This window comes from Nomascus leucogenys, chromosome 1a, assembly GCF_006542625.1.
Source record: "Nomascus leucogenys isolate Asia chromosome 1a, Asia_NLE_v1, whole genome shotgun sequence".
Taxonomy (NCBI): domain Eukaryota; kingdom Metazoa; phylum Chordata; class Mammalia; order Primates; family Hylobatidae; genus Nomascus; species Nomascus leucogenys.
Window position 1 is genome coordinate 7,817,597 of NC_044381.1, and position 19,082 is coordinate 7,836,678.

At 37.7% G+C, this 19,082-nt stretch overlaps 1 protein-coding gene across 9 annotated transcripts in view; it reads left to right on the top strand.

The window, feature by feature from the left end:
• The window catches only part of KDM4C (lysine demethylase 4C), a 497,722-nt gene that overhangs the window by 380,000 nt on the left and 98,640 nt on the right, over nt 1–19,082 (top strand). The gene's annotated exons all lie outside the window — the stretch shown is intronic.

Consider the following 19,082-nt stretch of genomic DNA (forward strand, 5'->3'; position numbering starts at 1 on the left):
GTTCCTATTTCTTAGACGAAGGCGCATGTTCTCTTGCTAACTGACTCATGTTGTCAGATATATTGAATACTAAAAATAGAATTATTGAGAGATAGAGGTAGGGTCTGCCTCTTGTGCTGTAAGATCAGTCAGAGTTCTGTTTAGTTAATGTTACAGCAATGTTTGTGAGCAACTTGGCTTTCTTTCTGAAAGAATCAAGGTTGTATTTGACAGGGCCCCTGTTAATGCATTTTAGGAAATGTAAAGACATATTGATTATTTTTCATCATGCTAAAAGAAAAGAAGTAGTGTTGTAAAGGCAATCAGAAAAAGTCATTATGTTCCACATTAACTCCTGTACCGATTTATTCACAGGCTCAGGTATTTTTAAAGACAGAGAAGTTCTAAGAAAATAATAAACATTGACAATGATGAGAAAACTTATTGCTTAAACAGTAATCAGTAGTGTGAATGTGCACAAAGTGTGCTTTGGATAGTGAACTATTCTAGAGGAGGAGTAAGAGATACTATACCACAGATGACACGGTTGTGGTATGGTATATGGTGTCCTGTTATTTAATACGGCCAGTATAAAATTATATAACATCATTAAGAAAAGGTTCTTCAAGATTTTAACATACATATGTCTCCAACTTTGTAAGGTTTTTAACTAAGTGTAGTGCAAAAAAAAAAAAAAAGTACATTAGTAGCTGTGTAGTACTTAACTGTCAGAATGATTTGCTACAGGGACCAGAGCCTATTGCAAGCTGTCAAATTTGTATATTGCTGTAATAGCAAACCATAACATCTTTTGAGTAAAATGGAAAATGTCAGATGGGCATGACTACAAATAATATACTTTCTGAAGGCTGTAGATGTCTATAGGAGAAAATGTGTAAATGCATGAAATGTTATCTTGTTACTATGGATTTGTCTTTATCTGTTGAGAGAAAAACTGTGAGGAAAAGGAAATTGACTGGAGCCTTTAAATTTTCAGTTTTGAAGTCATTTTTTCCTGAGGACTAATTTTAAAAACATTATTAGACAGATAAGTGGAACTTCAGATAATTCATGATGAAAGAGTATTGTGAAAAAGTAATCTTATTTTCTAGCTTGCGTTGCCGAATGCTCCATTTTTTTCTGATCTTGTCTGTGTGAGTAGCGATTACTGACGGGTCTTTTAATTGAGTGAGTGAGCTGGGTTGGAGTTTCAGAGACAGGGTCATTCCTTTCACTCTAGTATTGCCTGGGTCAGTACCAACAAACACATGCCAAACCAAGGCAGCTGTTAGACAGCTCTAAACAATCTGTAGGGTTTTGCTTGGTCAACAGTGATTGAAAGCAAGAGAGGTTATAGTTTTGGAAAGGTAAGGTCATTATTTGTGTAACAATGAATTCATTATTCTTTTTCTGAGAAGAAGGGGTCAGGAATTAGTTACTTTTCTTTGTTTCATATTTTAATATAAATTAGGTTATTCATTTCCTCAGAAGGGTGGGTTTTAAAAATCCACAAAAAAAGCTTTTTGTGTAAAGTGAGAACATTTTCATACTTGGAGTTACAATTTCACTGTGGTATATTTTAGGTGTGGTCCTACAATTAAGTGACGTCTTTATCTAACATGAGGTCCTGGTTAGACACAGATACTAGGACTGTTTTAGCCAGCCATGGACTGGATTTACTGATCTCAATATCAAAGTTTCTCTGCATTCATCTGTATCATGCTTTAGATCACGTAATTGTAAGAAGCCTCCCTTCGGTTGAGATGGAGAGTACAGGCTCTGGGTTAAGACTGCCTGAGCCCTGTATCCTACACTTGGGCAACCTTGGCCATGCAGATTAACCCTCTGAAGCTCATCTGTAAACTATGCTGGTTGTGAGGATGAAATGAAAAAGTTAACAGTCTGACATATAGTTTGCACTCAAAGAACGTTAGCAGTATTAGCTATTATTCTCTTAAGTGATTTTTTTCCCCTTTATTTTTCTAACACTGTTAAGAACATAACTGTATTTTAAACAGCCTCTGGGCAGTTTGTAAACTACAGGAATTTTCTTTGAATGGAGGCCTGTTAAACTGGCATGTTCTGTCAGCTCCGAGGGAGCAGGACATAGAAGGGCTCTTCTGCAAACATCTGAGATTTCACCAACTTCCGCTGCAGTTATTGCTGAAAACCATAAGATGAATAGGTTGATATTCTTTAAAACAGAAGTTTAGAAATATAGCTCTTGCTTCATTTTGAGCATGGACATCGCATGTTGAAAAGCGATCTTGTTCAGGATGGTTTTGCTAAAAATGCCACTTCCTTGCATGGTGCAGCTGGGAGTCTTCAGCGGTTTGGGGCCCAGGGAATGACTATGACCCATGAGTACTGTTATTTACCAGGATACCCTCTCGTCTATTTCTGGCTTTTTCTCCACCTTCTTGTAGAGGAAATGAATTCGACAATCTCTCAGAAAGCATTGGGATTCTTTCAAAGCACAGGAGCCAGCAGTCAGAAGAGTTCAGTCTCTGCTATGGTGTCTTTTGGCTGAGCCATTTTGCCTTTGGGGGATAAATCACTGTTTGGAACAGAGCTGTGATTCTCAAAGTGTGATCAGCAGACTCTGTTTCCAAGCCCTTTTCAGACATCCTAAGGCATTTAATTTTAGACTAATGATGCAAGTGCAATGGCTGGTAAAGCTACTGATGTGGCAGTAAATAAGAAACAGCTCTCCTAGAAAAGGGGAAAAAAGCCCGTCATTTGTTGTGTTTGCACATTTCATTGGTTGAAATACTCTCACCGTGTCCAGTTTCAAACTACCAATATAATGTGAACCAACTCTCAAAATTCTTGAAGATCCAGCAGTTGCTCTCAGGAGCTTGTACAAGCTTGCTGCAGCTCTCTGTTGAAAATGGCTGGCACTTACCATACATCAAACCAAGGCATCAAATTGCTCTAGTGACCATTGTATCCTCCAATGCCAGGCACCTGGCATTAAAAAAAAAGCCAGTTTCACTTAAGAAGGTCCTTGAAATTTAAATTGGTTAATTATATTAAGTCTTGATTCTTGAACATGTGCCTTGTTTACATTCTGTGTGATACTATAGGAAATACTTAGAAAGCACTTCCACTGCCTGCAATAATGCATCATGGCCTTGAGGTAAACATTTTAGTGATAGTTTGAGCTGCATGCTGTACTACCAGCCTTTTCATGCAACCTTTTTTTTTTTTTTTTTTTGCTATAATGAATGCCAAGCAATCATTACTTTGATTTGTGTATTTGGCAGACGTTTTCTAAAAAGTGGATGACAAGATTTGTTGCCTGTGATAGAATTTGAGCTTTCTACGTGAAAATTGGAATTTTAAAAAACTTGTATCCATCAGTGTGATAATTTCCCAGTACTTATAGGCTTTTTAAATGAGATTAGTGGTGATATTAATTAATGTGGACTTTGATATTTTGTAATGAAATGTGCCGACATTTGGAAGATCGGTGTAACTCAGTGAGAGTATTTTGTATTTTTTGTTTGTTTTTGGAGCAAGATGTTGCTCTGTCACCCAGGTGGGAGTGCAGTGGCGCCATCATGGCTCATTGCAGCCTGTATCTCCTGGGCTTAAGCGATCCTCCCACCTCATTTTTAAATTTTTTTGGTAAAGATGAGGTCTCACTGTGTTGCCCAGGCTGGTCTCGGGCTTCTAGGCTCAAGCAGTCCTCCCGCCTCAACCTCCCGAGTAGCTGGGATTACAGAACTAAGCCACCGCGCCTAGCCTTCGAGAGTATTTTCGAGATGACCAATGCATGATGTTACCAAATTATGCCTGGGCAAACTATCTGTTACAAATGCCCATAGACTAGTGGATTTTAAGCTACCATGGTACATGGTATGAAAAGTTCATTACCTTTAGGAACTACCATTGAAGTTTTGGTGAAGTATCATGAAGAATGTCCAGGATTATCTGGAAAGGTTATTAAAATGCATCTCCTTTTGCAAGTATTTATGTGTGTCAAACCACATAGTCTTCATATACTTCAACCAAACAACATATTACAACAGACCAAATGCTAAAGCAGATATGAGAATCTAACTCTCTTCTATTAAACCAGGCAGAGATTGGCAAAAATTTAAAACAGTGCCACTCTTCAAGCTGTTTTCTTTTTGTTTTAGAAAATACAGTTATTTTCATAAAAATATTTTATTATGTAATGGGTTTGTTATTTTTAAATGAATTCATAAATATATTTTTAAAAAAATTTCCATTTTTAATTTCTAATGTGAAAAATATTGTTAGATAAAACCCACATAAATAGAAGTTCTTTGTGATCCTTAATAACATTTAAGAATATAAAAGAGTCCTGATACCAAAAAGTTTGAAAACCACTGGAATAGAGAGAGGATCCCCTCATAGTATCCTTTCTTCTTCAATCCAGTGTTCTCACATTCCTTGCAAAGATTTTGTTTGTTTATTATTTATGATATCCTGTAACTTTTCAGGTGGAAGGGAATAGTTCTGTCTTCCACCATTTTAGGCACATGGCCTTTGCTTTCTCTTCTTCCTTATTTTAATGTCATTGTCATGTTTTTTTTTTTTCTTCTTATTGGCAAGAACGTGGAGAACAGAGGAGAGGGACAGCTGTTGCGTACTGTCTGCATACCTTGCTACATATTTGGGTTTATTGATTTCTAACTGCTTCCTATGAATTTAATTTGAAACTGTTAACTGTTCTTCTCCCTCTCCCTTGACCCAGTAGCTCCTAGGATAGTAGCCGTTAATGCTAATTCTAAGTCAGGAATGACTTTTTAGCAGGATTATTATTATTATTATTATTATTTTGAGATGGAGTCTTGCCCTGTTGCCAGGCTGGAGTGCAGTGGCGCGATCTTGGCTCACTGCAACCTCCGCCTCCTGGGTTCAAGTGATTCTCTTGCCTCAGCCTCCCGAGTAGCTGGGACTACAGGTGCATGCCACCACGCCTGGCTAATTTTTGTATTTTTAGTAGAGACGAGGTTTCACCATGTTGGCCAGGATGGTCTCAAACTCCTGACCTCGTGATCCACCTGCCTCGGCCTCCCAAAGTGCTGGGATCGTAGGTGTGAGCCACTGCGCCTAGCCAGGATTTTATTTCTTAAAGGACTAGACTTTTGATATAGCAGTTATGTGGGCATGCATATTTGTTTTAGGTTGTTTACAGAGAGTTTAAATTGTCAAGTCCTTCTACAGGTTATAATGTGAAAGACAGCTGTTTCTCTTCCCCTGCTCTCCTTATTTCCCTTTCCTCAAAGGGAACCACATTCAACCATCTTTGTCTGTCTATATCTCTCAATCTGTCCACCCATCCATCTCTTTATTGTCATTTGCCGCTAAAGAGCTAAATAATATGCCTGTATTTACTTTGTTTTTTAGTCTCGAGCATGACCTATGACACCTTATTTTGGAGAGGGGAAGATTTAGCTCAATTTGCTTCGGTCAATCGCACTATACAGATGTGTCCTTCTCCCTCCAGTAGTGTTCCATGTATTTTACATACAGGGGTTGGATAGGTAATTGAGGGTTTATGTTATTATTGCTTTGTAAACATAATTTATTCATAGTCGAGCCATGCTTACATCTCCTCAAGATATTCAGATACACCAGGATGCATATCAATTTCATGTCCTTTGAGAAACCTGTCCCAGAATCTTCTGTCCCATTACAGTTTTTGACTGCCTGTCATCTACCTGATTTGGTGTTTACCTTCCATGAGGCTGTCCTTGGATGTCTGATAATCCTTGGTTGCTTGCCTATTTTTAATAATGGGAGCTGAGCAGAAGCCCAGTGCTGGTGGGTTGGGTCGGATAGTTAACTTGAGGTATTATGATCTGGCTGGGCATTTTGCTGGGAAGATACTGGTCAGGTTCTCTAGAGAAGACTCTTCCAGTCTCCAGACTGAAGGGTAAAAGCCTGGCTACAGGCTCCTCAGAGCCCAGTGAGGCAGGAGGGCAGGTGGTCTCAGTGCTCCTTAGGGAAAAGGTCAGTAAGTCCGCTTTTTTCCCGATATCGACTCTACCCTCAGCAATGCCTAGTGTTCCAGAGACTCTCTCTTTCACTGGCTCTGAGAATAAATCTTCAGATTTTTTTCTTATTTTGTGGCAGTGGAGTTGCTTAGTTTCATAGACTGAAGAAGGAGTCTGGGAACCTAACCTCTTGTTCAGCGGCTTTCAGCCAGTTCTCCATACATTACCCCTCACCCTAATTTCAGCACTTCCAGAGACACCTGGTATCACCAGTATCTTTGGCAAGTCCTGGAGTATGAATGGCCTGGTTTTGGCTTTTCTTGAGACAGAGTCTCTCTCTGTTGCCCAGGCTGGAGTGCAGTGGTGCGATCTTGGCTCACTGCAAGCTCCGACTCCCAGGTTCACGCCATTCTCCTACCTCAGCGTCCCAAGTAGCTGGGACTACAGGTGCCTGCCACTACACACCGGCTAATTTTTTGTATTTTTAGTAGAGATAGGGTTTCACCGTGTTAGCCAGGATGGTCTTGATCTCCTGACCTTGTGATCTGCCCGCCTTGGCCTCCCAAAGTGCTGGGATTACAGGTGTGAACGACCATGCCTGGCCACTTTTGGCTTTTTTATTTCGCCTTCTCAGGATGCAGCTTTCTCAGTTTTGCTGAAGTTGTCACTTGTCTTACTTTCTAGCTTCCAAAGTTTTCTTTACTTTGTGTTTCCTTTCCTTTCTTTTTACTTATTTTTCAGACAGGGCCTTGCTCTGTTGCCCAGGCTGGAGTGCAGTGGTGCAGTCATGGCTCACTGCAGCCTTTACTTCCTGGGCTCAAGTGATCCTCCCACTTCAGCCTTCCGAGTAGCTGGGAATACAGGTTTGCACCACTATTTCCAGCTAATTTTTTTTTTTGTCAGGATGGGGCCTTTCCTTGTTGTCTAAGCTGGTCTCAAACTCCTGGGCTGAAGTGATCCTCCTACCTTGGCCTCCCAAAGTGCTGGGATTATAGCCATGCACCACCATGCCCAGCCCTTTTTTTTTTTTTTTCCATCATTTGAACTTACAGAATTATTCCCTTTACTGTTTTTAGGGAATTTGTGAAAGGGGTGAAGTTAGATTTGTGTGTTTAGTTTTGCCTTTTAACCCAGAAATTCCATGAAGTGACCATTGATGTTTTTGATATGGGGAAACAATGCTATTGACTTCTTTTTTTCCACTTTGAGAAGGAATTGACGTCTGAAACTATTTAGAAATATAAACTATTTTTTCCCTTATTTTAGGAGTAATAACAGAATATATATGAAAATCATGGAAAACTAAACCTAAGAAGCACAAACTTTATGAAACTCTTAATTAAATTTTTGTATAAATACACTTTAATTTCTTAAAACTAAAGAAGATGTTTCTGTTTATGGATATAAATAATTATGGAAATGAAATAGCCTTAGGAAAAAATAGAATTTGCCACGTATCTTTAGTAAAATAATGCATCATCAACGTGAGATTTTGGCACCGTATGTAAGAGATAGTTTTGGGGACCAAAGTAGACAAAAAAATTCTAATTGCTTTCAGTTCTGGATTTAGTAAATTAAATATTTTAAGTTAAATTAACTGAAAATATTGCTTGCGAGTGAAAATTTTTGCTGTCTCAACATTTTGATGTCTAACAATTTATGGCAGATACCAGCTTGACTGTGACCGTCACTTCCCCATAAGAACAAAGAGGTGAATTCATTGCCGATGGCTAATGACCAACAGTCCTTTGCAGCATAAATTCCTGTAAGCTCTTGTTTGGTCTGTCAGGATCAGAGCGGATTAATGTTTTTAAGGAGGGAGCAGAATTCTTGGTGGTCTCTCACTTGTTTATTCATTTATTCAATAAATATTAATATTGAGGACTTACTATGTAGTTAGGTGATAAAGTTACTTGCTTTCTGGTCTTAACGATATTACAGAGTAGTGGAAGTTATTGAAAGTTAAACAGACAATTGCACAGCAGTGTGAAAAGTTTTATTATTGTAAAAATGCAAAATGTAGTGAAGGACCTTACTAGATTTGGGCATGAGACTTAGCAGTGTGGGACTGTAGAAAAACTTTCTGGAAGAAACAGTGCCTAATAATGCCTGATCTGAGCCCTGGAGAGCTAGCTGGGAGGGAGGGTTCAGAAGAATGAACAGCATGCTCTGTGGCCTGGCAGTGGAGAGAACTGTAAGGTCTAGGAACTGAAATTTCAGTAGAGCTGGAGCGTGAAGCATGAACAGGGAGCTCTGACTCTCAAGAAGTTCTAGGTTCTAGGAAGCCTCCTGTCTTTTGGAGCTGTGCTGTGTGGTGACTGCTGGCTGCTTACAGCTCCCCTGTGCTTGGAATGTGGCAGTGTTACTGCAGAACTGAATTTCAAATTGTATTTAACTTTAAATTTGCTATGTGTAAAATCTGAAGCAGCTACATTTAAAAACTGAAGCACTTTAGATTCAGCTATAGTTTTGGTAGGCCTACCTTTCACATGTAACCACCCTTAAACATTTAGTATCCAAACTGAGATATGTTATAAGTGTAAATACACAGCAGATTTCAAAGACTTAGTATGAAAAAGGATGTAAAATATCTCACTGTTTATTTTTATATTGTCAACATGATATTTTAGATTTATAAGATTAAAGTAAAATATATTACTAAAATCAATTTTGCCCTTTTCTTTAAAGTTTTAAAATGAGGCTCCTAGAAAAATTTTAAAAGATGCATAATGTGGGGTATGGTGGCTCACCATGATGGCAGCAAGGTCAGTTTCAATAATCAGGTGAAAGATGATTTTAGCATGAACCTAGGTTGGAGAGAAGTGAATTGATACGAGGCAGGGTTGGTCAGGCTTGGTGAATACTCAGTCACGTTATGGAGTACGACAGAATAAAGCCAAGGTCCTGGCATAAACAGCTGGTGACTGGTCCTGCCATGTGCAAGGCTCCTCAGTACTGGGAGAGGCATAGGGTTTAGTGGGAGGAAGTATATATTGGACTTTCTTAATTTGAGGTCCTTGTAGACCATCTGGGTGTGGCTCAGAGGAGCGATATGCTAGGGGGTTAGAATCTTACTGCTCCTAGGTATGTAGTTATTTAACAGAGTGCTCTTCGGTTAATAGTGACTGAAAGTATGTGAGGTTCAGTTATTATTATCAGGGGACAGTGAACAACTGTCTTCTTCTAGGTGTCCATTTGGCCAGTGATGATAATGTATCTATCACCCCATTCCCCTTTTGAAGTATAATAATCAAGTGAGACAATGTGAGTTCTCGAAGTCTCTTGTATATTCTCTCTTAGAATACAGGGACTTAAATAAATTGAAAACAAACACAAGACCAGAAGGAAGTCCAGTGTTCTAGTGAAAGATAAATGTGTCCTCCAGTCAATCAAAACATAATCTAACGCTGGGATATTGTTGCCAAGATGTGTGGCCACCTATCAAAGGGAATTTGCATTAAGAACTACACAGGGTTTTCTCAAACCCATGAAAATGAATTTATTTCGGAATCCCTTTCAGTTTTAAGTTGAAGTCTTCTTTTCACTAATAGTTTTCTGAAATGAAACTTCCTTTAGAACAAAATTTTAAACTGTGGACTTTTTTTTTCTGTTGGGAATATAAAATATATTCCATCTTTCTTTAGTAATAAAATGTTTTACTTAAATAAATGGAAAAAGTAGTCAAATAAATTGACTACTTTTCATTACAGGGATAGTGCTTAAGGTTAATTAAAACTTTCAAATTTTTTTTCCTAGAGCCATCTGTTGCTTATAATTGAATTTAGAAAGTCATCAGTTTTAAACATTTATTTGCTTTGGACAAAGCAAAAAAGTATGGTCATGAAATATTTTTACTAAATAGCAGACATACTTCATCAAAAAGAATCACGACGTTCTGGCAAAGGTATAATTTTAATAGACTAATGAGCTTTCTGACCAGAGCTGACTGAGCTTCATCTGATTTTTACGATGATGAATTGACTGTGTCAAAATTTGCAATCTAGTCTAGTGAAATATTTTACTATGAAAGTTTAATTCTCATTTTTTATTTATGAAAGCAATGGTAGTGTCAGAGCAGCTTATAATATGCTGGCCATTTGGTATGATTTATTTTAATAAGTGTCACTTGTTGATGTGTTTAGTGATTGTTGACCCATATTTAATTCTAAAAACTCTAAATAGTGTGAAATGTAATAAGTCAGTGACTGCAGTTTGAAAAAGCAAAAGACAAAAAATTGTGATCCGCAGGTCTCTTCCTAGCTTTCACGATGTCGCAGTTCTTTATTTGGCACCTGTTGCTTTGCGGACAATGGAGGGGTAACAGCTTTAAAAAAAAGAAACTGTAATTGAGATCTGCATGAAAATATTTCTGTCACAAAGCATATATCTGAAATATAATAAATCATCTTCATTACGTCAGTTGGGAATTCCAGCTTGTCATCATTTTAATGGTTTTGAGAAAAATTATAGAATAAAGGGCACTTTTTTCTTTCATTTATTTATCAGTTTTTTATTTGATAAATACACACAGACGTGATCATGGTGGCTTGCCTTCAATGACGGGGCATAAGATGGACAGGTCATCCCTCTCATGGGATTTACATTCCAGAAGGATGTATGGTATCCCCCTCTCCACGCCACAAAGGATTTAGATGAAGATTTTACAGAACGTTTAAGGATGTCATTTGTTCTTTTGGTAGTTTTGGAAGGCACAAGAGAAGGGCTAGAATAAAGCCCTTTTTCTCAGGTATTTCTTTACAGAGATATTGTAAGCATTTCTGTTTCCTAGTATCAGGATATTTACGTAGTATAGGTCATTTAAACAGATATACTCTTCCAAATAGCAATAGTATATGTTTTTCAGATATGACGGAATTATTTTAAGATCATTTTAGGAATGACAATAAACATCTGTTAAGAAATCAAAATTTTAATTTTTATAGTGGTATTTGTTAACATAAAATTTTAAATTATTCAGACCTCAGAGGAAACTGAAATATCTGTGAGTCATGAAACACTATTCATTGTAGTACTGCTCCAAATACTATAATGCCTTGGAGTTGTTTTTTGTAAAGAATGCAGGGATTATATTGTTGTTGTTACTTGTTTTATTGTACACACTAAGAGGCATAAACTGAGTACTGCTGCAGATATTTGCTTTAAAATTTCTCTAGGAAGAAGCGTCCAGAGATAATTATCTTTTGATATTATCCTCTTCTTACGTTTCTCAAAGCAATTCATAAATACTTTTTGTATAATAATGTGAACATTACAGAGCTCTTTATTTGGCAGGTCAACTTACAAACAAGAGGGAATCAGTGGCCCAGATATTTTTGGAAACAACAAGGAAATTTATATATTTCTCTAAGCATCCTATTTTTCATAATTAGAAAATGAAGGAACCAGCAACACAAAATCCCTCCTTTTCCTGGCAGTCCTAGCACTGAATAGATGTGCATTTTCAGGCTTCTCAATTTAGCCGGGCAATCACCATTTAATTTCAAAACTCCATTTATCTTAGTGATAGCCTTTGAACTATTGCCTCTCTTTTTCCTGTGTATGACAGTAGTATCATTTTTGTGCTTTTAGCCTCAGGCTGATAGGGGGGACCCCTTCTTCCTATAGCTGTGGTGCATAACATAACCACAACATACATTCTGCATAGATAAAGCACAACAATTTTTTTAACTTCAGCTTGCTGTACATGTGGCGGGTGACAGCCCACCTGCATTGGGGAAAGCAAACAAGCAAGCAAGATGTGTTTGTCCTTAATCACATTCTATTTCTCTGAGAGATGTTCTACTTAAATGACAGACCAAGCTCAGAGTTTAATTGTCAGCCTGAGACATACAAGGTGCAGGGCATCTCTGAAGGAGGTAAGGCTCAGTTGCGCTGTTAACTGTGACTTGCTTATTTGAGGTTAGAATTCAAATATATAGATCGTATAAGACTCTCGGTCTTCATTTTTATATTTTATTTTCAAAGGCCTGTTGTTTTAGTTACAAAAGTAACGTGTTTATCTTCAAAATATTTTTAAAAACCAAAGTGTATAAAATCCAAAATGAAAGTCATCTTTAGCTCCATGCCACTCCACAGAAGTGATCATTGTTAACATATTAAGAGTAATGATTTTTGACTTTTTTTTTTTTGAGATGAAGTCTTGCCCTGTTGCCCAGGATGGAATGCAGTGGTGCGATCTTGGCTCACTGCAAGCTCCGCCTCCCGGGTTCATGCCGTTCTGCTGCCTCAGCCTCCTGAGTAGCTGGGACCACAGGTGCCCACCACCACGCATGGCTAATTTTTTTGTATTTTTAGTAGAGACGGGGTTTCACCATTTTAGTCAGGATGGTCTCGATCTCCTGACCTCATGATCTACCCGCCTCGGCCTCCCAAAGTGCTGGGATTACAGGCATGAGCCACCGCACCCAGCTGATTTTTGACTTTTTTCTGTGGAGAAAATAACTTGGAAGGATGCAGCATTTTACCATGCTGTGTTAGATTTAGGAGTGTTTAAATAGCATCTATATTGGTCTGATACGCTGACACATATATGTGAATCTGTTTTATAAAAATAATCAACTTTTTCTTAAGGGTAGTTGTATTTTTCCTCTTTTGGTCTTACTATAAACTCACTAGCATCATGACATTTCACATACATTTGCTTATTTCCCACACTTAGAAGTTTTCCAGGCTGCATTTCAAAGCTTTTATATATACAATTTAATCACCTCAATTTTACTAAAGGTGGTGCCAACGGTTTCTCAGGTGTACGATTTGCTGCAAAGTATGAAAGCATTTGAATGTAATAATAATGGTTGTAAGCTTTGGAGTCAGACAACCTGGGTTCACCTATCAACTCTGCCACATGCTAATTATTTCAGAACGTGCCAGCTGCCTTGAAACTTTGTCCCTGATTTTCCTGACAGCTCCATGTTGTGTTCTTTTTCTTTGGCCACCTGGTTTTGGTTTCTTTGCTGGCTCTTTTCTTTTCCTCTGTCTATTTCATAGATGTCTATGATGCCCTTTCTTTCTTTCTTTCTTTTTTTTTTTTTTTTTTTTTTTTTTGGAGACAGAATTTTGCTCTTGTCACCCAGGCTGGAGTGCAATGGTGCAATCTTGGCTCACTGCATCCTCCTTCTCCCAGGTTCAAGCAAGTCTCCTGCTTCAGCCTTCTGAGTAGCTGGGATTACAGGTGTGTACCACCACGCCCAGCTAATTTTTGTATTTTTAATAGAGATGGGGTTTCACCATGTTGGCCAGACTGGTATCGAACACCTGCCTCAGCCTCCCAAAGTGCTGGGATTACAGGCGTGAGCCACCATGCCGGGCCTATGATGTCCTACTTTCTATCTGAACCTTTCTTCTCACTCTTTACATTCTCAGTGGAACATTTGTAGAATCAGAATCAAGGCAGAACAAACAGACTGACAAAATCAAACAATTAAGTTGTTGTTGCAGTTTGGAAAACTAAGTGACATGGACGAATTTCTTATAAGAAACAATACATCAAAAGTCACCCAACAAGAAATAGATAAATAAGAAATAGTGTTTTATTTATTAAGGGAGTTGAATTTGTAAACAAAAATCTTTCTAGAATAAAACTCCAGGCCCAGATGCTGTCATTGGTGTATTGTAAATTTCAGTATTATGATGTAAAATGTTAATAAAGGAAGAAATTATAGCAGTTCTACCTAAACACTTTTAAAAAATCAGAAGTGAAGGGAACACCTCCCAATTCATTGCATGGGGCCAGCATAACCCCAATACTCAACTCTTGCAAAGGAAAACTATAGACCAATATTCATCATGAATATACATTTCAAAAAATCCCATCATAATAATTAGCAAACTGAATCAGCAGTATATAAAAAACTTAATTGGGTTTATCCTGAGAACATAAGGCTTATTTAACTTTTTAAAATCAATCAATGTAATTAGCTATATTAACAGACTAAAGAAAAGCCATATGATTAATACACTGGAGAAAAAAACATTTAACTGGATTTAACATTGATTCCCAATAAAAACTCACAGCAGCCTATCCACAGAAAGAACTTCTTCATTCTAATAAAGCATACTTACAAAAAAACCTACTGCAAACATGAGACATAATGGTGATACACTGAATTCTTTCCTGTGACTGTGAACAAGGTAATGAATTCAGTTCCCATGACTCCTGTTCAACCTCATACTGAATGCAGGTCCTAGCTGGTGCTGTAAGGCAAGAAAAATGAATTCAGATCATACTGATTGGAGGAGGATATGGTCACTTCCATAAAGTCCCAAAGATTTACAAAAAAAGCTAATAAAACCAATGAATGAGTGTGTCAAGTTTTCAGCGTACAAGGTTAAAAAATTTCATTGTATTTAGGTATGCTAGCAATGAAAAATTTGAAAGTTAATAAAAATGAATTTCCATTAATGCCAAATAATGAAATACGTAGATATAACATGAAAGCATGTATGCAAAAGCTGTATGTTGAAAACTATAAAACGCTAATAAAGGAAATCAAAGAATAGCTAAATAAGTAGAAAGTTACACCTGATTGGAAGACACGTTAAAATATTAGTTCTCCACCAAATTGATCCATAGATTCAGTGTAATTCTAATGAAATTTCCAGCAGGATTTACTATGGAAAATGATAATCAAATTCTAAAATTTATGTGGAAAGGGAAAGCCAAAATAATTTGGAAAAGAACAACAAAATTGGATGACTCTCACTACCTGATTTCAATGCTTATTATAAAGCTACAATTATCAAGTTAATGTGGTGAAGGGATAGACGTATGTGACAATAGAAAAGAATAGAAATTTCAGGACTAGACATATACACCTATGGTCATATGATTTTCAGTAAAAGTTCCAAGGCAATTAGTTTGTTATTTAAGTGATGTTGGAAAAATTTGGAAAATAAATACATAAAATTGAATCTTGATCCATACTCATTTTATGTACAAAAATGAACTGAAATTGGATCATAAACAAACATCAAACCAGAAACTGTAAAACTTACAGAAGAAAATCTTTGTGATCATGGGTTTTAGGTCACAAAAGCCCTATGAGATTTCTTAGATAATTAGATCAAAATTTTGACCCATTAACACAATTGAAAAATTGAGCCCCATAAAAATAATACACTTCTGCTCTTTGAAAAACACTGTTTGAGTCTACGGCCATACCACCCTGAACACGCCTGATCTCATCTGAAAGACACTGAGAAGCCACAGACTGGGACAGAATATTTGCACAACACACACTTGATAAGGAACTTGTCTCCAGGATATATAAAGAACTCTTGACACTCAACAATAAAACAATCTTATAAAAAACTATGCAAAATTTTATCTTACACTTCACTAGAGGACATACATAGACAGCACATAAGTACATGACAAAATGCTTAATGTCATTATCTGTTAGGTAAAGCAAGTAAAACCACGATATGTCACTACACATCAATGGAATACTCAGTGTTAAGATAACTGACAGTGTCAAGTAGTGACGCTGATGTTTAGCAACTGGAATGCTTATAAATTGCTTGTGGTAATGCAAAATGGTATAGCCGTCTTGGAAAACAGGCTGGCAGTTTCTTATGAAATTAAACATACAATTTAGCATACCATCCAGCAATCCCACTTCTAGGAATTAAGAGAAATGAAAATTTGTGTTTACATATATCATAATCACCAAAAAATGGAAACAACTCAGTGTTTTTCAACTGGGGAATGAATTCTCAAAACGTGGTACCTTCATACAATGTAACGCTACTCATCACTAAAAAGGAACAAACTAGAGATTTCATTAACCATGGATAAATCTCAGATTCATTACCCTAAGTGAAAGATGCCTGACTCAAAAGGCTCCGTACTGTTGAATTCCATTTATGTCACATTCTGTAAAAGCAGAAAGGACAGAAAATGGATTAGTGCTGGGCCTTATGCATGGGTGGAGTGGCTGACTACAAAGGGGCACAAAGAATTTTTGTGCTGATGGCACTTTGGTATATCTTGATTGTGGTGGAGGTACACAACTGTATTGTTTTGTGGAAACTTACAGAAGTATACACACTAAAGGGTGAACTTTATGTTATTTACATTGCACTTTGAAAATTAAATATAAAACCCTATATATTTTTAAAGATTTCATTTACGTTTTGGGGTACAATGTGATCTTTTGATACATGTATACATTGTGTAATGATCAATAAAACCATATTTTTAATGTTACTAGGTTGACTGTGGAAATGACTGATACTGATGATAGCTCAGTGATGTAGGGAGAAGGACAAAGTGGTGAAGAAAAGTAGTAGGAGAAGTAGTGAGAGGAAAGAATGTAGATGATCAGAGAAGGGGAAGTGTTTTGGGAGATGAGAGCTACAGTCCATGACAGCAACATTCTACCCCATGCTCCGTGTTTACTCTCCTCTGGACAACATGGGACTCTGAGGGGTGGAATCTTCTTAGAATGCTTTTGGCATAGGTCTACCTCCATTTAGAATGTTCTGATCTAACACAGCTATTTCTGTAGCTAAAATCCTACTGCCAGAATCACTAATTAGATATTGCAGTTTCTTTCGCTTTTTCATTGTGATAATTTTCTCATTGCGGATTAAATGAGATATATGCGACGTTAGCACAATCGTTGGCACTAAGTTTCAATAATTTACTCATGAAGTAATTATGACAACTCTTATTTGATATGTTATATAGATAATAGTTGAAGAGCTGTGTAAATCCTGGACTCCTGACCCAACTCCCATGTTCTCTCCCACTAAGCTATACTCACCTTTGTGGTGGTAGCTTCCTGATGTTCTCAGAGACTGAAAACAAACATGGAGATGCAGAAATTAATTGTTTCCGGTATTTTCCAAGAAAACGATTATCTCAGTTCAGTTATACTGCCTGTTTTTTGTTTGTTTTACTTTTCATTTCAGAGTACTTTAAATGTGTGCAGTGCGATAAAACTATATCTGCATTATTTCAGCCCTTGGGAGATATAGGCTGCAGGTGAATGGGAGAAATATTCTTAAATTAAGTTCGAAAATATCCTCACATGGTGCCATTAGCCTTGCAGGGCCCGTCAAATTGTAGTTCACTCTTGCCTGGTGTCAGATCTGTTGGAAAGCTTTGACAAACAGTTGGTCTGTCAGAGACAGCTAAAAGCCTCAGAGAAGTGCAGAGAGACGCATACATCTATCATCTAATAAACTCCACTTGTGGCAGGTGTCTCGGAACCCTAACTCATAGTGATGTGGGCACATGGGTTTTGTTAACCAGAAACAACATTTTAGCATTGACAGCTTTAAAAAAAGATAGTTCTAGACAGGAATTTGCTATCTAAAGAACTGCAAACTAATCTTGCCTTCAAATAAAAGATTGTAGTGCATCTTACTTTATAGAGAAAAAGGATGTCACTATTGAGCTTATTTCCTAACATCTGAATCTTTTAAGTGCTGAGCAAATTTATTTTTCTTTCTGTGTTGGGAGTTTCGCTCTGTCACCCAGGCTGGAGTGCAGTGGTGCGATCTCAGCTCGCTGCAGCCACTGTCTCTTGGGTTCAAACAATTCTCCTGCCTCAGCTTCCTGGGTAGCTAGGATTACAGGCATGTGCCAACTTGCATGGCTAATTTTTTTTTTATATTTTAGTAGAAATGAGGTTTCACCATGTTGGCCAGGGTGATCTCGAACCCCTAACCTCAAGTGATCCACCCACCTTGGCCTCCCAAAGTCCTGGGATTATGGGCATGAGCCACCGTGCCCAGCATTGCTGAGCAATTTTTATATAATCTATTCTTGAATCTCAATCAGAATGAAAACTTTTGTTTAGAAAGTCACATATAAATGATGTTTGACCACTTTATTTTTCAGCTTACAAGCAAGTTTTGATCAAGTCCACGTGACTGTCTTTATATTGTAAAGGAATGCATATATTTTTGCAATATTCCAGGCATCTTATTAAATTCAGATTTAGTAATTTACCTATATACTATTTGCAGTTTTCATTACTTGCTAGGAACCCTAAAGGACTAGATCATTGAATTAGTTGTTTTGCTGAGCCTTTTGTGGCTGCTGTATAGGGTATCACTAAGATAATGAGTGAGCCTAGCTACCCATCCAGCATGGACATGCTGATACGTTTTTATTTCTGTATATCTGAATGCCCGTTTTACATGAAAAGGTACATATTCTGTTTGAATACATCATGAATTTAGGAGTTGACAAAGGTCTCAGGATGTCTGACAAGATCTCCTGCCATACCTGGTGAATGGATGATTTTCATCCTTGAGAATGATGGAGTCCTTAGTTTGTATATGAAGAGCAATAAACAGAGTGTCCTCTTTCTTGAACAAAAGTAGGGATATGAAACCACTTTCTCCCCAACTGGACCCCAGCAGAAAGCATCCCAGCTGTGATGGTGGGCATGATATGCAGTCAGTCAGACAATTCTGCAGTCAGGTGTTTTGTTCAGCATCCCCCAGAACGGATCCCAGCGCATAATACCTCTTGACATGTAGTAAAATGACTGGTAATCCATTCTGTCTATGCCTGGCTAATGGTTTGTTTTTAGTTTTGTGTTTTGAAGTTCAACTGACCTGTTTCATCTTCTGTGGTTTGTTTTGTCTCTGCCAAAATTCATGTTGAAATTTGATCCCAGCGTGGCAGTGTTGGGGGATGCGACCTAGTGGAGGTGTTTGAGTCTCTGGGGTGCTTCCCTCGTGAATGGATGAATGCCCTTCTGTATGGGTTAAGTCCTCACTGACAGAATAAGTTAGCTCCTGAGAGAGTGTGTTGTAAAAAAGAGTCTGGCGTCCTCGGTTTCTCTCTGGTACCCTCTCTCACCATGTGATCTCTTTGCACTCCCACCCCACTTGTGCTTTCCGCAGTGACTTGAAGCAGCCTGAGGCCCTCACCACATGCAGATGGCCCAATCTTGAACCTTCCAGCCAGCAAAATCTTGAGCCAAATCAACCTCTTTTCTTTATAGACTACCCAGTCTCAGGTATTCTGTTACAGCAACACTACTTATCAGGAAGGACAAGCTGGTGAAGAAAAGAGGGAGACTCCATCTCCTGGGCATACTCTTTAATCAATCTGAGGATTTTTTTTTTTCTTTTTCTGAGACCGAGTTT